Source organism: Cannabis sativa, chromosome 3 (assembly GCF_029168945.1).
Source record: "Cannabis sativa cultivar Pink pepper isolate KNU-18-1 chromosome 3, ASM2916894v1, whole genome shotgun sequence".
NCBI classification, from domain to species: Eukaryota; Viridiplantae; Streptophyta; class Magnoliopsida; order Rosales; family Cannabaceae; genus Cannabis; species Cannabis sativa.
The window spans coordinates 69,083,417-69,104,362 of NC_083603.1; the positions used below are offsets into that span (position 1 = coordinate 69,083,417).

At 34.4% G+C, this 20,946-nt stretch overlaps 1 non-coding gene and 1 pseudogene across 1 annotated transcript; both read left to right on the plus strand.

Annotated features, from left to right (window-relative positions):
• Positions 1-11,118: 11,118 nt before the first annotated feature.
• Positions 11,119-11,213, plus strand: LOC133036400 (small nucleolar RNA R71; annotated as a pseudogene).
• A 3,925-nt stretch (positions 11,214-15,138) lies between these two features.
• On the plus strand, positions 15,139-15,245 carry LOC115711887 (small nucleolar RNA R71). The gene has a single exon (XR_004010754.2). It is a non-coding gene; the product is annotated as a small nucleolar RNA R71 (small nucleolar RNA).
• The last annotated feature ends 5,701 nt before the right edge of the window (positions 15,246-20,946 follow it).

Sequence of the window (20,946 nt, forward strand, 5' to 3'; positions counted from 1 at the left end):
AAAAAATCTAAAAAAAATCAACTTAAATATCTTTCAAATCAGATTTAATTAAATTCAAAATTAAGTTGTAACCACTTAATTTTGTAGATATTTTAAGTTAATATTCAAAAAGATATTAACCTAAAAATATCTAAGATATTCCATTTCAAGTTAATATTTGAAAAATATCAACTTAAAAAATATCTAAAGAATCTTAATAACCAATTCCTAAAATTCCTCAACTTAATTTTAAAATTTTGAATTCAAAAGATATTCAGATTTAAGTTGGTTAGTTATGGATAACTGAATATCAACTTAAATAGGAATATTTAATGAAAAATTTAAAATAAGTTCCAGAAAGAATCTAGATGGTTATAATTCTATATTTAATTAAATACAAGAAAATACATATAGTTTAGCTTAGAATATAAAATTCTTTAAACTATGATTTTCTAAATTAATTTCAAAATAAATGAAATTAATTATGTTGCTAATTCAATTTTAATTAGGTTAAACTAGTGTAATTAACCTAGTACAGTCATTCAAATCAGGCAAATGGGCCTTCACAATTGGGGTAGTTTGTGTGAGGGGGTGCTGGGTTCAGTATGTCGTACCCACTTCTATGGCTCCCAACTCTCACACAAGGCCCAAAAGAGAGGAATTTAACCTTAATAAGAACAACCGTTATTAATTGAATAGGCCCAAAAACTAAATGGGCCTAAATAAATCCTATCAAGAACTATGATAATTTATTTTAGCAACATTAACCTATATGTATCTATAAAAAATTAAACACATAGGCTCACACAGGCACACTTTGGATGGGTCCTATCATGTTGCTAGGTCATACACAGATGAAAGAAGATTGTAAATTATACCTGTTACAAATTATTATCTTGACCAAGGGAGCCATCAGATCATTAGATCTGGCAAAAGGTAACCATGGCTATTTGCAATCAAGTAATAATAGGTTTTGAAAACTTACACATAAGTTAAAACACATACTCCTGCAACAGGGTTAGCTGGATAGTTGGAAGTAGGATTTATTTAATTTTTTTTTTTTAAATAAATTTCGAATAAATAAATTAAATAATTAAATTAAAAAAATTAATATTTAAAAAAAAAAATCGGAATTAAAAAAAATAAATTTCAAAAATTTAAAAAAAATTTAAAAATTAAACCTACTTTTTATCTTATATCTATTTAAAATTACATGATTATAAATATCTTATTTTAAATAAGGTCAAAATATCTAAAAAGATTTAAAAAAAAAATCTTAAAAGATAAGATATTTTTATTTTTTAAAATATCTTAAAAGATTTTATAAATATCTTAAAAGATATTTTTTAAAAATATCTTAAAAGATATTATAAGTATCTCAAAAGATATTATAAATATCTAAAAAATCTGACCTTAAACTTAAAAAAAATATAATCAAATTTAAAAATAAGATAGGTTTTTAAGCAAAAAGATAATTACTAATTCTATTCGAATTCAAATTACACTAATATCTTGAATTAATTTAAAAAAAATTAAATTGATTCAAAATGATAATTAGAATTGAATTAGGAATAGTATTAGTATATATACAAAACCATACAAAAATTTGGAAGTTAAATCCATGAAAAGGTATGAAAAATTGAAGAAAAGGGAAAAAAACCGAAATTGTACGGACAGTTCTGCGATCGCAGAAAATATCAGCACAGCCCCGATTTTGTCAAATCTTCAAAAAATCATAACTAATTCAAATAAAATCCAAATTGAGTTCTGTAAAAGGCTAACTTGCTTAATTTTTTCCATACTATCCAATAAAAATAATTACAGAATCGAAATCACAATTATTTATCACGAAAATTTCACAAACATCAATCATTCATCAAATAACACTCAATACAACATGATACCATCCAAAGAACATACAAACAATCGTTTTAAAGTCCAAATTTCATGTAAGTAAATCAATTACCATGGCTCTGAGGCCAGTAGTTGGAAATTATTTTACCAGGATCTTAGATCTACTCACAAGTATGTTTATTAACATCCTAAATATGAACTTTCTAAAACGATAAATTAAACACATATAAAGTTTAAGAAACCTTACATTGGGTGCAGCGGAATTATAATGACTCCTTCCGTTCAGATCTCTAACCCTTGATTCCTTTCTGTAGCAGAGTATTATCAAGATCTGAACCTGGATCTTCTTCTCTAAATCCTTGATGCTGAATCTCCTTTGCTGTTGATCTTTCTTCACAATCTTCCTCACTATGATTGAGGTATTGCTTGATGTGTGTGGGCACTACTCTAATCACTAAGAGAGGTTCGAAATATTGAGGAAGAAAAGAGAGAGAGAGTGGCGGCTAGAGAAGAGAGTGGAGGCTCAGGTTTTTCTGATTCAGAAAGTGTAATTTTCCTGAAGCCTTCACTATCTATTTATAGCATTCCTCTAGGGTTTGATTTGAATTATATGGCATTAAAATAATGAAAAAATCATTTAAAAAAGATAACATAAGTGGCCGGCCCTAGGCTAGGTGGACTGGGCCTTGATTTTTGCAATTTTGCAATTTTACCACTTTTGTATCTGATTTTCTCAAAAATGCCAATTTCCTAATTCAATCATTTAAATGCCAATTCTAACTATTTAATAACTATAAATAATTATTAAATAATATTGTCATTTATCATATTTATTAATTGAACCATACAAAGTATCATAATTAACAAATATGCCCCTGTTAACTCTTTCTTTACAATTTCGCCCTTACTTATTGAAAATTTCACAAATAGACATAGTCTAATTCGTGAATATAATTGATTAATCAAAACCAATTACATGAGTCTTACAAGCAATATTATCTCAACTAGTGGGGGGACCATGGGTCTATATAACTGAGCTTCCAATAAGTAGATCAAGAATTTAGCACTAAAATTCACTAACTTATAAATTCTTCGTTGAATCCACGCATAGAACTTAGAATTGCACTCTCAGTATATAGAATGCTCTATATGTTCCACCATATAGACACATCATTAGTTATCCATTGTTATAATCCTAATTTGATCAATGATCCTCTATATGAATGATCTACACAGTAAAGGGATTAAATTACCGTAACACCCTACTATGTATTTTATCCTTAAAACACTTGACCCCGTATAAATGATATTTCAGCTTATGTGAAATGAGATCTCCACCATTTATTTTCGTTTGGTCAAGCTCGAAGGAAATCATCCTTTGCTTACTATTTGCCAGATAGAAGCTATAGATTCCATGTTTATGCTAGCGCTCCCACTCAATTGCACTACCGTGTTCCCAAAATGTACGTATCACCCTGACCTAAAAGTAGGCTTAACTAACAAATCAAAGAACACGAATAGCCTTTCAAGATTGAGCCTAATCATAACAGGATTAAGATCATTTGATCTAGGATCAACTTGGCGATATTGACTTGAATAGATTTTACGGTAAGTTTAATTAAATCTAAATCAAAGTTCAATATCGGTCCCTTCCGATGCATACTCTATGCATCCAACCTGAGCTTTACTTTAATCAATGTTCTGGAAAGAACATAGTATTTCTCCAAACACAAGTAAACTCTCGTTGTAGATTATCATATCAGTAAAACCCTGTGTCTGATAAATCTAGGAAACTTTATTCACATAGTCATGTTTACTTTCCAATGTGATGACAGCACAATAAACATGATCAAGTATGTGAAAAGGGTTTAAGATGAATTTATAAATCAAATAGACAAGCTATTGATAAAGTGAACCAAAACATACACAAATGAATGAAAAATACTTCTGTTTCTTTATTGATGTTGAATAAAATAGATTACATTGAAATGGAGCTTTATTTAGGGCATAAAACCTAACAGTTACCACCTCAACGGGAGATTGACTTCGTGATAGATTTGGCACCAGGGGTGGAACCGGTTTCCAAGGCTCCATATAGGATGGCTCCAGCTGAACTTAAGGAATTAAAGATTCAGCTCCAAGAATTGCTTGACATAGGGTTTATTAGGCCTAGTGTGTCACCCTGGGGAGCCCCGGTTTTATTTGTCAAGAAGAAAGATGGAACTATGAGGATGTGCATCGATTACAGAGAGTTGAACAAGCTGACAGTGAAGATTAAATATCCATTACCTAGGATCGATGATTTGTTCGATCAGCTTCAGGGGAAGACGGTCTTTTCTAAGATGGATCTCTGTTCGGGTTATCATCATTTGAGAATCCGAGAGGAGGACATTCCGAAGACGGCTTTCTGCACTAGGTATGGACATTATGAATTCCTGGTTATGTCGTTCGGACTAACCAATGCTCCTGCAGCATTTATGGATTTGATGAATAGAGTATTCAAGGATTTCCTCGATATCTGTGTGATTGTGTTTATCGACGACATCCTCGTATGCTCTCAATCAGAAGAGGAGCATGAGTTACATCTTCAGATGGTACTGCAACGGCTTCGGGAACACAAGCTTTATGCCAAGTTCAAGAAATGTGAATTATGGCTATCTCAGGTGTCCTTCTTAGGGCACATCGTCAGCAAAGATGGGATCAAGGTGGATCCCGGGAAGATAGAGTCCGTCAGGGATTGGCCGAGACCGAAGACAGTGACAGAGATCAGAAGCTTCTTGGGTTTAGCTGGGTATTACCGTAGGTTCGTGGAAGGGTTCTCAAAAATTTCAATGCCCTTAACCGAACTTACAAAGAAGAATCAGCGGTTTGTCTGGTCGGACAAGTGCGAAGCTAGTTTTCAGGAGTTGAAACAGAGGTTTATTACCGCTCCAGTGCTAGCTTTGCCTTTAGAAAATGAGAAGTTTGTAGTTTATTGTGATGCATCCAGACAGGGTCTGGGGTGTGTGTTGATGCAAGCCGATCGGGTCATCGCTTATGCCTCCCGTCAGTTAAAGGATTACGAACAGCGATACCCGAATCATGATCTAGAATTGGCCGCGGTGGTTTTTGCATTGAAGATTTGGCGGCATTACCTTTACGGAGAAAGGTGTGAAATCTATACCGACCATAAAAGTCTCAAGTATTTCTTTACTCAGAAAGATTTGAACATGAGACAAAGACGTTGGTTGGAATTAGTGAAAGATTATGACTGTGAGATTCTCTATCATCCTGGGAAAGCCAATGTAGTGACCGATGCCCTGAGTAGGAAGGGTCCCGGGCAAGTAGCTAGTATGGTTCAGATCTCGCCTCAGCTAGCAGAGGATATGGTTAGATCCGACTTTGAGTTTGTGGTAGGTCAGCTTCACAACTTAACGCTGCAATCTGATCTGTTGGAAAGAATTAAAGCCGCTCAGATGACCGACCCAGAGTTAATGAAGATCAGAGATGAGGTTTTGGCTGGTCAAGCCAGGGATTTCTCAGTGTCAGACAACGGGATGCTTTTGTATAAAGCTAGGGTTTGTGTTCCGAATAGTGTGGAACTCAGGAGTGAGATCTTTGAGGAGGCTCATTCTACCCCTTATTCTCTGCATCCCGACACCACTAAGATGTACCAAGATCTTAAACCGTACTTCTGGTGGAGCGGTATGAAGAAGAATTTGGTAGAATTCGTATCGAGGTGCCTCACTTGTCAGCAGATTAAGGTTGAACATCAGAGACCAGTAGGGTTGTTGCAGCCTCTAACCCTACCGGAATGGAAGTGGGAAGATATCACGATGGATTTTGTGGTCGGGTTACCTAGGACCACGATTTTGTTTGATTCCATCTGGGTATTGGTGGATCGATTCACGAAATCTGCTCATTTTCTGCCTGTTAAAACAACGTTTTCAGTGGATCAGTTGGCAGAATTGTATGTCAGAGAGATTGTAAGACTTCATGGGGTACAGAAGTCTATAGTTTCGGATAGGGATCCGAAGTTCACCTCCAAATTTTGGCAGAGTTTGCAACGAGCAATGGGTACAAAGCTGAAATTCAGTACAGCATTCCATCCTCAGACAGATGGTCAGTCCGAAAGGACCATTCAGACATTGGAGGACATGTTACGAGCCTGTGTTATGGATTTTGAAGGCTCATGGAATAAATACCTACCGTTGATAGAATTTTCTTACAACAACAGTTATCAGAGTACGATAGGGATGGCTCCCTATGAACTGTTATACGGTAGGAAGTGTAGATCTCCCATCCACTGGGATGAGACAGGGGAGAGAAAATACTTAGGTCCAGAGTCAGTGCAGCGAACCAATGAGGCAATAGAAAAGATAAAAGCTAGAATGCTTGCCTCACAGAGTAGGCAGAAGAGTTACGCAGATCCGAAACGCAGAGATGTTGAGTTCCAAGTAGGGGACCATGTGTTTTTACGGGTATCTCCAATGAAGGGGATCAAACGTTTCGGGAAAAGAGGCAAGTTATGCCCTAGATTTACAGGACCTTTTGAGATTCTCGGGAAAATAGGTCAAGTGGCATACCAGTTAGCATTGCCTCCAGCTTTATCAGCAGTTCACAACGTATTCCATGTCTCGATGTTGAGAAAATACGTTTCAGATCCCTCTCATATACTCAGTTATAAGAGCCTTGAACTGCAGCAAGATATGACTTACGAAGAACAGCCAGTGCAAATCCTGGATAGAAAGGATAAAGTCCTTCGGAATAAGACCATAGCATTGGTCAAAGTTCTCTGGAGAAACAGCAAGGTGGAGGAAGCCACCTGGGAACTAGAGTCAGATATGAGAGCTCAATATCCAGAGTTATTCAGGTTAGATTTCGGGGACGAAATCCTTTTAAGGGTGGAATAGTTGTAAAGACCGCTTAGTTTAATTTGGAAATTAGCAGTTAATCACGTTTAATTATGAAATTATTTATAGCTATTTAAATAATTATTTATACGGTTATTGTTCAATTCTGAGATGCATTTCATGCCAGTTAGTAGTTTTCATAATTTTGCATTTTCGGTGCCCGGTAACATGGAACTCGGTGTTTGGCTCAGTAAAATCACAACTTAGTATGTTAGTTAGTAGTTTGGGGCGGTTTTTTAGACATTGGGAATGTCGGGAATGGCCGGAAATTTAGAATTTCCCAAAAATACCCCTTTAGTGTTATTTAGGTGATTTTAGTGTGGAGGGGCAAATTGGTCATTTTTGCCCCATTATTATTTTGTCTTCTAGTGATTTTAATAGTTGAATTATATGTTTATTTTATTATGTTTGGGCTGAAGTAAAAAGGAGTAAGTGACATTTAATTTCATTTTCATTTCAAAAATCAAAGTTAGAAAAGAAAAATAGAAAATTTCAAAACTCTCTCTCTTTTCCTCTCTCTTTTCGGCCTCTTGGTGCAGCAAGGGACTTGGGATTTTTCCTTGTGATTTCATCCCTCGTTGGTGTTCAATTCAAGCTAGGTTAGCTTCTAAGCATTTCCTCTTTAAGTTTGTTGAATTTTTGATGAAAATGGTGTATTGCATGCATGATAAATGGATGTTGTTGCTGCTGTATTTTGTTGTTATTTTCAGAGATTTAAGCATGTTAAATTGAGGAGATTTGAGCTGTTAGTAATGCATGATAGTTAGGTTGATTGAGTTATGGTTTTTCTATGCAAAAGCTTGAGTTTTCAAAGTAAAATTGTGAGTTTTGTTGCTGTGTTTGTTGAGGTCGAATTCTTGTGCTTTCAGAGGTTGTTATATGCATGTTTTAGTAGGTTTGAACTGTTTTGGATGCATGTTAGTTGATTTTAACCAAGTTTGAGTTTTGGAACTCAAAGCTTGGGCTTTAATGGCACTTTTTGTTTCTGTGCAATCTGGGTCAGTTTGTTGCTTTAGAATGGTTATTTGGGTCATATAGAACAGGTCTGGAAGATCTTGTGTGATTTGGGTTGGATTTGAATGAGTTATGAAATTTTGAAATCTGCCTGCGAGGAACCGGAATTCCGGATGGGTTTCGAAAATTCCCAGAACCGGAATTCCGGTTGGGCAACCGGTCTACCGGTTGGGGAAATTTCAGAAACCCTAGTTTTCCTCGATTTGATGTTATTTAGGGTATTGCCATGCTTTTTATCGATAGGGAAACTTTTAGTTCCTAGTTTAAGTCCCCGAGAAGTGATTTAGCGTATCACTTATAGTGTTGTGATTTTTATGGTTTAGGAGCCTGTAATCCGCCGCGCAGATAGTTCCAGTCAGGTTCACCGGCACACCTGAATTCAGAATCCACGTAAGATTAGTATAACAGTATGCATATGTAGATTACATGTTTAGCATGCATGTAGGAAGCCTGTTAGATTACATTAGATATGTATGTTGGCTTCGAACCATCCAACTGTGTCACGTCGGTACAGGCTGGAGTATGACCAGCAGCCGGAGTATGACCGATTCGACCGATTAGGCTGACACTGTATCACGTCGGTACAGGCTGGAGTATGACTAGCAGCCGGAGTATGACCAGTTCGACCGATTAGGCTGATACTTAGGTTGGTGGTTCCGTACTATTTGACGTATCACGTCGGTACAGGCTGGAGTATGACCAGCAGCCGGAGTATGACCAGTTCGACCGATTAGGTTGATACTTAGGTTGGTGGTTCCGTACTATTTGACGTATCACGTCGGTACAGGCTGGAGTATGACCAGCAGCCAGAGTATGACCGGTTCGACCGATTAGGCTTATACTATAACACGTCGGTACAGGCTGGAGTATGACCAGCAGCCGGAGTATGACCGGTTCGACCGATCAGGCTGTTACTTGTCAATAGTATCGTCCCTATGAACGTTCAGAACTCAGTACCGTGTTGGACACGGCAGTTAGGGGGACTCAGTATCGTGTTGGACACGGCAGTTAGGGTTATGGTCCGGGGTATGGGCGTCTGATCATGACCGGGATTTATGTATGAGTATTATTATGCTTTTCTTACTGAGTCTGTCGACTCACAGTGCTATGTTTATGTGTAGGTAAAGGCAAGGCTAGAGCTGATGGACCGTGAGCGAGCAGGTGAAGATTGTACATGTCGGGGCGGTTAGGCCTGGAGCGTACGATCATCGGTACAGCAAGGCTATTTTTGTAATTAGTCGCTAGGCGACATATATTTTGTATAAACAGTTAACTTTCGTAAATGGTTTTGTAATCGTGATCCCGAGTCTTTTGTATAAATATTTTACAAGTTTAATTAAAAAGCAAAAATTTTAATTAATCACGTTTTCCATAAACCTCGTTGATTAGCACCGAGCTGCACAACATGTTTAAAAATCACGTAACACGCCTATGCTAGTTAGGGTGTTACACCCACACTTATCCATTTTTCATCCCAAAGAAGATAGTAAGAGATTGCATATTTTTTCTATGTGCCTACCTCATTGTTCACATTTGATTCTCAAGAAGAAATCATAACATTTACTTTTTTTTCTTTTGTTTGTTTTTTTTCTCTTTTTTTTTTCTTTTACAATAGAGGCACATTAAATAACAACTATTATTTTCCGATCTCTTACATTCAAAATTATTCCCCCACTTACAACCTTTCTTTCCCCCCCCCCCCCCCCAAACTTGATTAAAAGCTTATGGCATAATAAGGTATGTTGAGAATGAAAATAGTTAAAGATAACAAATTCAGCTTAGTTAAGTGGTGAAATTTTTTTGAAATAGGCTAAGGCTCAACTTAGGGTATACTAAGGATAAAACTTTTCTAGGTCGGCTTGAAAGGCTCAATCGATCTAAAGAAAATTTGCCTAAATCATTTTCCAAACAAAAATCATCAAGGATTTCGCTTCAAGAGAGTATGTCAAACAAATTCTATTCCATGTCAAGCCAACATTCCACAATCAAAATAGAACAAAAGTGATACGCGTCAAAAATAAATGTTTTACATCTAAATGAACAACCTTATCATACTCATCCAATTTAATTCAAGGAGTTATGACTCAAGCACACGGTACATCAGCAGGGAAGATAAACTTACCAACCTCCACCAGTACATCTTCAATTGTCCCACGAGGATGAGTCAAAGAACGATCCGTTAGTTGTAGAGTCACTGTTGTGGGCTTTGCTTTTCCCAATCCTAGCATTTTGAACACAGACAAAGGCATTAGATTAATGCTTGCTCCCAGATCACAAAGAGCTTTAGTTTCCACCGAACCCCCTATAGAGCATGGAATATTGAAACTACCAGTATCTTTAAGCTTGGGCGGTAGTTTCTTTTGCAAAATTGCACTGCACTCCTCTGTGAGTGCCACTATCTCGAATTCTTCCAACTTCCTTTTCTTAGCCAAAATTTCTTTCATGAACTTCAGGTAAGTTGGCATTTGCTCCAAGGCCTCCGCAAAAGGAATGTTAATGTGCAGCTTCCTGAATATTTTAAGATATTTTGAAAACTGCTTGTTGAGATTGTTCTTGCGGAGTCTTTGAGGGTAAGGAATTTTAATATGGTGATCTATGTTGATCGGAGGTGAAGCTTCTTTCGGTGCAAGACCCTCAGTAGTGTTCTTTACCTTTGGTGCCTGTGTCTGTGCCTGTTGATCCTGATTCCCATCTTCAACTGGTTGCTTGCCACTAGGTCCTTCATAACTCTTTCCACTCCTCAAGGAAATTGCTTTACATTGCTCTTTTCCTTTTGCCTCACTAGTGCTAGGTGAATTTCCTTGAGCTTGGTTTGCCACTTTAGTAGCTAATTGTTTCATCTGAGTTTCTAGAGTTTTAATAGAGGCTCTAGTCTCCATCATGAATTGGAGCAATAAATCAGCTTGGATATTGGAGCCTCCAGTAGGACTTTGTTGTTGCGGCTGTTGTTGGTTTTGTTAGGGATGATTTCTCTGCTGGTAGAACCCCTATTGGTTGTGCCCATAATTATTGTTTTGAGAGTAGTTGATCCATTGGCAAATTATTCACATCTTCCCGGCACTCAGAAAAGTGATGAGGACCTCCACATAGCTCACAAACCACTTGAGCTTGTTTTGCTTGTACAACCATCAGTTTTATTAGGGCCTCTACCTGGGCTGTCAACTTGGTAATGGCATCCACCTCTAGCATACCAACTACCTTCTTTGTTTGGTTTCTTTCAGTTGGCCATTGCTGATTATTCAGGGCCATCTCCTCCAACAAATCATAAGCCTCATTCGCACTCTTCCTCATAAATGCTCCACCAGCTGCAACATCTATAAGAGTTCTAGTGTTACCCCCCAGCCCGTTATAAACATTGTGAACCAGCATCCACTTCTCAATACCATGATGAGGGCACTTTCTGATTAGATCCTTGAACCACTCTCAAGACTCATTCTCTTGCTGACAAAAATTTTTGATTTCTCCTCGTAGCTTAGCAAACTTTGCTGGAGGAAAGAACTTAGACAGAAATTTAGTAGCCAAGTCATTCCATGTAGCTATAGAATTTGGTGGCAAGGAGATTAACTAGATCTTGGCTCTTTCTCTAAGTGATAATAGAAACAGTCTCAAACAGATGGCGTCATCACTAACCCCATTGACATTGAAAGTCTGACATAACTCCATGAAGTTTGATAGATGCAGATTGGTGTCTTCAGAAGGGAGTCCACCAAACTGGACTGAAGACTGCACCATTTGAAGTATGGCAGACTTAATTTCAAAGTTGTTAGCATCCACTGCTGGTGGTTTGATGCATGACTGAACCCCCGTAAGGGTTGGGAGAATATAATCTCTGAAGCTGCGGCCATTACCTTGATCTTCAATGACACCTCCATTATTCGCAGCATTAGCATTAGCATTTGCAGCCATGATTTCTGGTGTTTCAGCAATTGCTGAAACTATTTCTTGCCTCTTGTTCCTTCTGTTTCTTCTACAAGTCTTCTCGATTTCAGGAACAACGGGTAATATGACTCCTTATCCTTAACGGCGCATACACTTAAAATTCCTGAAATAGATAGAGACAATATTGCAAGAAACAAATTAGCAAATAGCAAGAAAAATAAACCAAAGTAGAAGTTAGTATAATTTTATGTAATATTAATCTTTATACAATTCCCCGGCAACGGCGCTAAAAACTTGTTACGAAAATTATTAAATACTACGCAAGTGCACACAATCATGTAGTAAACTCACGCAAGTGAGGTCGAACCACAGGGAATTGGATTAATTACTACTAAATTATACTTATGATTCTATCTGGCAAATCAATACTTTTTATGATTGAAAAAGAATGAAAGTAATTCAGAAAACTTAAATAACACAAGTGAAAAATTAATCAAGATTATAAATTAACCTAACTCTTTTAAGATCTTTTAGGTTCTAAATCACATGTTCTTTAATTACTCTCTTAATTAAACTAACATGAAATCAACATTAAGTAATAATCTACTTGTCACATAAGTCATGTGAATACTCTCGTTTCACATAGAACATCGATTATCCAATTTTAGCATTCTCAATTCTCACTTTTCAGATTTTGAATTGGGATCATAGAACATGCAGAAGGTGATCAAGCTTACACATGGAATTAAACACAAATATAGATAATTTCACAGTCAAGAATTGAGGAATGGAAATTATTCATTAACTAGGCAAAAACTTTAAACAACAATCATCATCCTCCCTAAATGGGAAATTTAGTTCATAATTAAATCCATAACCATTCCTATAACAATATTCAGCATAAAGAAATTAAAAAAAGGAATAGAGAAAGAAACTGTTGGTGGAATGACTCTGGATCTGCACTTTGATTTCCTCTACTCTTCTTGCCGCTTTCTGCTGTGTTTTAGGTATCAAAATTGCTTCCCCTGATTTCCAATCGCAGTTTTCTATTTATAATTTGATTTTTATGGTTCGTTGGACAAAAATACCCTCACTCGTACGGACTCTCGCCGCAGCCACAAGATGTCTCGCCGCGGCTAGGTTAGCTTCTGACAACCACGGTTCTGCCTTGACTTTATGGCCGCGGCGCAGGGGTATCTGGCCGCGGCGACTGGGACAGCCAAAATCATCGGTTTTGTCTTCCAGTTATGGCCGCAGCGACAATGATCTAGCCGCGGCCAGAAGTGCGTCAAGATGAAAAATGGTGTTTTTCTTGGCTCCGCTCATCTTTTACTGCACTTTTACATCCCGAGGCCACCATTGCTCCGAAGAACTTGAAAACATATAAAACACGCATAATTTCATCCTAAAACAACGAAAAGCGAACGTAAAGTTGATACAAAATATAGGCTAAAAATAACCTAACAGCTATTCAATCAATCTTACTACAAACCATAGTAAAACTATTATAACATATTTCACAGATCGTCAAATTGTATTCATACACAGGTTTTACAAGCATCCAAACTAATCCAAAGAGTTAACAGAATTAAGCACACAGTTTCAAAATTTCAGGACATATCACAGTTAACAGCAGCACACAACTATCTTCAGTTTATTTAATCGACTAACAACCAAATGAAAAGACTAAACTAAAGCAAAATAACTAAAAAGAACAGAATGACTAAAACAATTAATTTTTTTTATAAGTCCCCTCCCCCAATCTTAGAATACACATTGTCCCCAATGTGTCATGCAAAACAAGGAAAGGGAGACTTACCTGCACCCCCATCAGAAGGGGTTGAACCTTAATACTGCTTCAAATTGGATCAAGTCCACCCCTTTCATCCAAAAGAGCCCTCGTACCGAATGAAGAAAATTGACCACCAGTATTATTAATTTAAGAGGTTTGCACAAGAGTAAGTTCACCTTCAGAACTACCACACATCAATCTTTTCCAACGACGCCTAATCGTTTGAAGTCGCTCTTTATGCTTTACTCTCTTCTTATTAGCTTTTACAAAAGAACCCCTCACCATTTCAATCTTGCAACAGGTAGGAATGTCGGTCGGAGCAAAAACATTAAAATTGACCTCTTCATCTTGCACTCGCAACTTTAACTCCCCCTTTTGAACATCTACTAATGCTCGCCCCGTGGCTAAGAATGGTCTTCCCAAAATAATAGGAATAGTTGAATCTTCCTCCATATCAAGAATTAGGAAATCAGCAGGGATGATAAACTTACCAAACTTCACCAGTACATCTTCAATTATCCCACGAGGATGAGTTAAAGAACGATCCGCCAGTTGTAAACTCACTTTTGTGGGCTTTGCTTTTCCCAATCCTAGCCTTTTGAAGACAGATAAGGGCATTAGATTAATGCTTGCTCCCAAATCACATAGAACTTTAGTTTCCACCGATCCCCCCAAATCACATAGAACTTTAGTTTTTTCTGCAAAATTGCACTGCACTCCTCAGTGAGTGCCACTATCTCGAATTCTTCCAATTTCCTTTTCTTAGCTAAAATTTCTTTCATGAACTTCAGGTAAGTTGGCATTTGCTCCAAGGCCTCCGTAAATGGAATATTAATGTGCAGTTTCCTGAATATTTCAAGAAATTTTGAAAACTTCTTGTCGAGGTTGTTCTTGTGGAGTCTTTGAGGGTAAGGAATTTTAATATGATGACCTATGCTGATCGGAGGTGAAGCTTCTTTCTGTGCAAGACCCTCAGTAGTGTTCTTTTCCTTTGGTGCCTGTGTCTATGCCTGTTGATCCTGAACCACATCTTCAACTTGTTGCTTGGCACTAGGTCCCTCATAACTCTTTCCACTCAAGGAAATTGCTTGGCATTGCTCTTTTCCCCTTGCATCACTAGTGCTACGTGAGTTTCCTTGAGCTTGTTTTGCCACTTGAGTAGCCAATTGTTCCATCTGAGTTTCTAGAGTTTTAATAGAGGCTTTAGTCTCCATCATGAATTGGAGCAATAAGTGAGCTTGGATATTTAAGCCTCCACTAGGACTTTGTTGTTGCAGTTGTTGGTTTTGTTGGGGCTGATGTCTCTGCTGGTAGAACCCCTGCTGGTTGTGCCCATAATTATTGTTTTGATAATAGTTCCCAATGGCTTTCGCTTGATCCATTGGTAAAGTGTTCACATCCACTGGGCATTCCTCATAGGGGTGAGGGCTCCCACAAAGCTCACAAGTAACTTGAGCCTGTTTCACCTAAGCAGTCATCAACTTCGTCAGGACCTCCACTTGGGTTGTCAACTTGGTGATGGCGTCCACCTCGTGCATACCAACAACTTTCTTTGTTTGGCTTCTTTCAGTTGGCCATTGTTGGTTATTCATGGCCATTTCTTCTAGCAGATCATAGGCCTCGTTTACACTTTTTCTCATAAATGTCCCACCAGCTGCGGCGTCTATAATTGTTCTGGTATTACCAATCAGCCCATTGTAGAAATTATGAACCAACATCCACTTTTCGATCCCATGATGTGGACATTTTCTGATGAGATCCTTGAACCTCTCCCAAGCCTCATAGAGAGATTCATTGTCCAGTTGACAAAAATTATTAATTTGACCTCACAGCTTGGTAGCTTTTGCTATAGGAATAAACTTGGATAAGAACTTTGTCGCCAAATCAGTCCATGTTGCAATAGAGTTTGGTGGCAAGGAGATCAGCCAACTCTTAGCTCGCTCTCTCAGTGAGAATGGGAAAAGTCTCAAGCGGACTGTGTTGGGTTTTATGCCCTAAATAAAACTCATTTCAATATAATCAGATTTACTTATTAATATAGATCAGAAATAACATTTAATGTTGCATGGTTCACATGATTTATTTCATGATTATATGTACATAATGTATAAATTCATCTGAAACCCTTTTCACATATTTGATCCTGTTTATTGTGCTTTCAACACATTGGAAAGTAAATATGACTATGTGAATAAAGTTTCCTAGATTTATCAGACATAGGGTTTTACTGATATGATAATCTACAACAGAGTTTACTTGCATTTGGAGAAGTGCTATGTTCTTTCCAGAGCATTGGTTAAAGTAAAGCTCAGGTTGGATGCATGGAGTATGCATCGGAAGGGACCGATATTGAACTTTGACTTAGATTTATTAAACTTACCGTAATATCTATTCAAGTCAATATCGCCTAGTTGATCCTAGATCAAATGATCTTAATCCTGATATGATTAGGCTCAATCTCGAGAGGCTATTCGTGTTCTTTGATTTGTTAGTTAAGCCTACTTTTAGGTCAGGGCGATACGTACATTTTGGGAACACGGTAGTGCAATTGAGTGGGAGCGCTATCATAAACATGGAATCTATAGCTTCTATCTGGCGAATAGTAAGCAAAGGATGATCTCCTTCGAGCTTGACCAAACGAACATAAATGGTGGAGTACTCAGTTCACATAAGTTGAAATATCATTTATACGAGGTCAAGTGTTTTAAGGATAAAATACATTGTAGGGTGTAACGGTAATCTAATCCCTTTACAGTGTAGATCATTCATATAGAGGATCATTGATCACATTAGGATTATAACAATAGATAACTGATGATGCGTCTATATGGTGGAACATATAGAGCATTCTATTATACTGAGAGTGCAATTCTAGGTTCTATGCGTGGATTCAACGAAGAATTAATAAGTTATTGAATTTTAGTGCTAAATTCTTGATCTACTTATTGGAAGCTCGGTTATATAGACCCATGGTCCTCGCACTAGTTGAGATAATATTGCTTGTAAGACTCATATAATTGGTTTTGATTAATCAATTATAATTCTCAAATTAGACTATGTCTATTTGTGAATTTTTCACTAAGTAAGGGCGAAATTGTAAAGAAAGAGTTTATAGGGGCATATTTGTTAATTATGATACTTTGTATGGTTCAATTAATAAATATGATAAATGACAATATTATTTAATAATTATTTATAGTTATTAAATAGTTAGAATTGGCATTTAAATGGTTGAATTTGAAAATTGGCGTTTTTGAGAAAATGAGATGCAGAAAAGATAAAACGGCAAAATTGTAAAAAGTGAGGCCCTGCATGGCCAGCCACTTTTGTAGGGTTTTCCCTCTGATATTTTCATTATTTTAATGCCAAATAATTCAAACCTAACCCTAGTGGAATGCTATAAATAGATAGTGAAGGCTTCAGGAAAATTACACTTTTCTTCTGACACTTCTGATTCAAAAAAAACTGAGCCTTCTCTCTCCCTATCTTTGGCCGAACCCACTCTCTCTTTCTTCTTCCTTAAATTTCGAAAATCCTTAGTGTATGAGTAGTGCCCACACATAGCAAGTGATACCTCAATCATAGTGAGGAAGCTTAAGATCGTGAAGAAAGACTTTCAGCAAGAAGGAGTTTCAGCATCAAAGATTCAGAGAAAGAGATCCAGGTTCAGATATTGATAATGCTCTGCTACAGAAAGGAATCAAGGGCTAGATATCTGAACGGAAGGAGACATTTAATTCCGCTGCAACCAATGTAAGGTTTCTTAAACTTTATATGTGTTTATTTCATCGTTTTAGAAAGTTCATATTTAGGGTGTTAATAAACATACTTGTGAGTAGATCTAAGATCCTGGTAAAATAATTTCTAACAACTGGCCTCAGAGCCATGGTAATTGATTTACTTGCAAGAAATTTGGACTTTAAAACGATTGTTTGTTTGTTTTTGGATGGTATCATGTTGTATTGAGTGTTATTTGATGATTGATTGGTGTTTGTGAATTTTCGTTAAAAATAATTGAATATCTGTTTCTGGAATTATTTTTATTGGATAGTATGGAAAAAATTAAGCAAGTTACTTTTTTACAGAATTCAATTTTGATTTAATTTGAATTAGTTATGATTTTTTGAAGATTCGAAAAAATCGGAGTTGTGTTGAAATTTTCCTGCGATCGCGAAAACTGTCCGTACAGCTCGCAATTTTTTCGTTTTTCTTCGATTTTTCATGCTTTTTCATGGAATTAACTTCTGATTTTTTGTGTAGTTCTATATTTACGCTATTACTATTCCTAATTCACTTCTAATTATCATTATGAATTAATTTAATATTTTTAAAATTTAATTCAAGATATTAGTGTAATTTGAATTAAAAAATAATTAGTATCTATCTTATTTGCTTAATAATCTATCTTATTTTTAAATTTGATTATATCTTATCTTATTTTTAAATTTAAGGTCAGATTTTAAGTATTTTAAATTTATTTTTTTTAAATAATTTGACCTTATTTAAATTTAAAATAAGAAAACTATAATCATGTAATTTTAAAAATATGTAAGATATTTTGCTAACTTTTAAATTTTGTTATTTTATTTATTTAAATTACATTTAAAATTTGAAAAAGATATTCATTTATTTTTTTTTAATTTTTTATTTAATTTTTATTTATAAAATAACATTTAAATTTTAAAAGTAGTTAGCAAATTTTGAAATGATATTTAGGTTGGTTGAAACCTAATTTTTCAAAATTGTAGGTTTAATTTTAAATTTAATTTCGAATTTTTCAATTTTTTTTTTAAATTTCGAAAAATATTTTATTAATTATTTCGAAATTAATTATTTAATTTAAAATTAAATAAATCCTACATCCAACTATCCAACTAACCTTGTTGCAGGAGTATGTGTTTTAGCTTGTATGTAAGTTTTCAAAACCTATTATTACTTGATTGCAAATAGCCATGGTTACTTTTTGCCAGATCTAATGATCTGATGACTCCCTTGGTCAAGTAAATAATTTGTAACAGGTATATTTACAATCTTCCTTCATCTGTGTATGACCTAGCAACATGATAGGACCCATCCAAAGTGTGCATGTGTGAGCCTATGTGTTTAATTTCATTATAGATGCATATAGGTTAATGTTGCTAAATAAAATGTCATAGTTCTTGATAGATTTTATTTAGGCCCATTTAGTTTTTGGGCCTATTCAATTAATAACAGTTATTCATTTTAAGGTTAAATTCCTCTCTTTTGGGCCTTGTGTGAGAGTTGGGAGCCATAGAAGTGGGTACGACATACTGAACCCAGCACCCCCTCATATGAACTACCCCAATTGTGAAGGCCCATTTGCCTGATTTGAATAACTGTACTAGGTTAATTAAACTAGTTTAACCTAATAAAATTGATTAGCAACATAATTAATTTCATTTATTTTGAAATTAATTTAAGAAAAATATAGTTTAAAGAATTTTTTATTCTAAGCTAAACTATATGTATTTTCTTGTATTTAATTAAATATAGAATTATAACCATCTAGATTCTTTCTGAAGCTTAATTTAAATTTTTCATTAAATATTCCTATTTAAGTTGATATTTAGTTATCTACAACTAACCAATTTAAATCTGAAATCTTTTGGGTTTAAAATTTAAAAATTAAGTTGAGGAATTTTAGGCATTGGTTATTAAGATTCTTTAGATATTTTTTAAGTTAATATCTTTTCGAATATTAACTTAAAATGAAATATTTTAGATATTTTTTTTTAGGTTAATATCTTTTCGAATATTAACTTAAAATGAAATATTTTTAAATTAAGTGGTTACAACTTAATTTTCGATATTTAATTAAATTTAAATTTGAAAATATTTAAGTTCTAGATTTTTTATAATACAACTTAAATTAGATATTTTTTCAAATTTTGTGGAAAAGATACTTAGTCAAATAAGATACTTTCTAGATAGTTATTTCTAGACTACTTATTATTTCTAATATTAAATAGGAAAATATTATACATTGTGAAATTAATTATTTATATAATTAATTTTGGTACAATTTATTTTAAGTATATTTTTCCTAGTATTAAACTAGAGATTAATAATTAAGCTTTCTCTACACTTAATTATTTATTTCTTGAATTTAATACATTTAATTAATTTGAAAATTAAATATCTAAGTTGATTTTCATCATCATACTTAAATATATCTTTTTCATGACACTTAATTAAATAGAAAATTATTTTTAGTTGAAATTTAATTTTTCAACTAAATTTAAATAATTTTCAAAATATATTTTTTCTTTATTTTATTAATCAAATTTCGAAATTACATTTCTTAAATGCTGGAATTTTGAATTTTATTTGAAAAATAGATTAAAGTTGTAAATTATTTATTTTAATTTTGGACCAACTTAAATCAATGATTTTTTCATATATTGATTAAATTAAAATAAATGAAGTAAAATATATTTTATTAGAAATTTAATTAATTAGTCAAAGGAAAATCTAGATAGGTGATATTTTTGCTTGAAGTATTTTTCTAGTGTATTTAATTAAATAGAAAATTAATATTTAAGTGGATTTTCATCATCATTCTTAAATATTTGAAATTTTTCTTATACATGTTTAATTAAATAGGAAAATTATATTTTTTGTTGTAAATTAATTTTATTAATTAATTTTGGGCCAACATTAAATTAGAATAATTTCCAGGATTAATTTTTTTTATTTTAACATGCATTTTCGAAAATTGTGTCCTAGAATACTTTAATTTTTCGAAATGGAATATATATTTATAGAAAATTAAATTTGAGTTGTAAATTAATTTAAATTAATTTTGTAACAACTTAAATTGAATATTTTTTTAAATATTTATTGGAAATTATTACTAAGATGGAAATAATTCATGTTATTTTCATATCCATCTAAGTAAAATTTATAAATATTAAATTAAAATTTATATTTAGAATTTTTCATTCTAAATTGGAAATTTTAAATAAATATATATTTAAAATAAATAGATTAAATAAAGAGAATCAAAGAAAATACAACTCACTTTAAATAATGAGCTTGATTATTATTAAGATATTTGATCTCCATTGTTGGTCTTACAAAAGTTAAATGTTTTCAATGTAACCTCGAGACGCTAGACTTCATCCGCCTATGGATGGTTATTCGTTGAACGCATTTAACACCGTAAAATCTCATTTGATAAGTGTTTTGTAAGTTTTCGTCTCTATTAGACTCTCCCCTACAATGACTACTTAGAGATAAACTTATGAAACATGAAACAATGGTGGAAGCTCATAAAATGAGAATAACCTTGACTCTCGCCTACCGGGACAACGTTAGATTCTTATTTTGATCGAAGAAAAGGTTGCTAGAATGGTTTCTATTTTAGATGAGCTGACAACTCTATTCAATGAATGATACTTTGACTCTCGCCTACTGGGACACTGTATCAGTTTGTTGAAAACCTTGGAAATTATTTAGGATTGTATGTTTTAGTATTTTCACGGGTCATTCCTACTTGTTATATGTTTAATAATT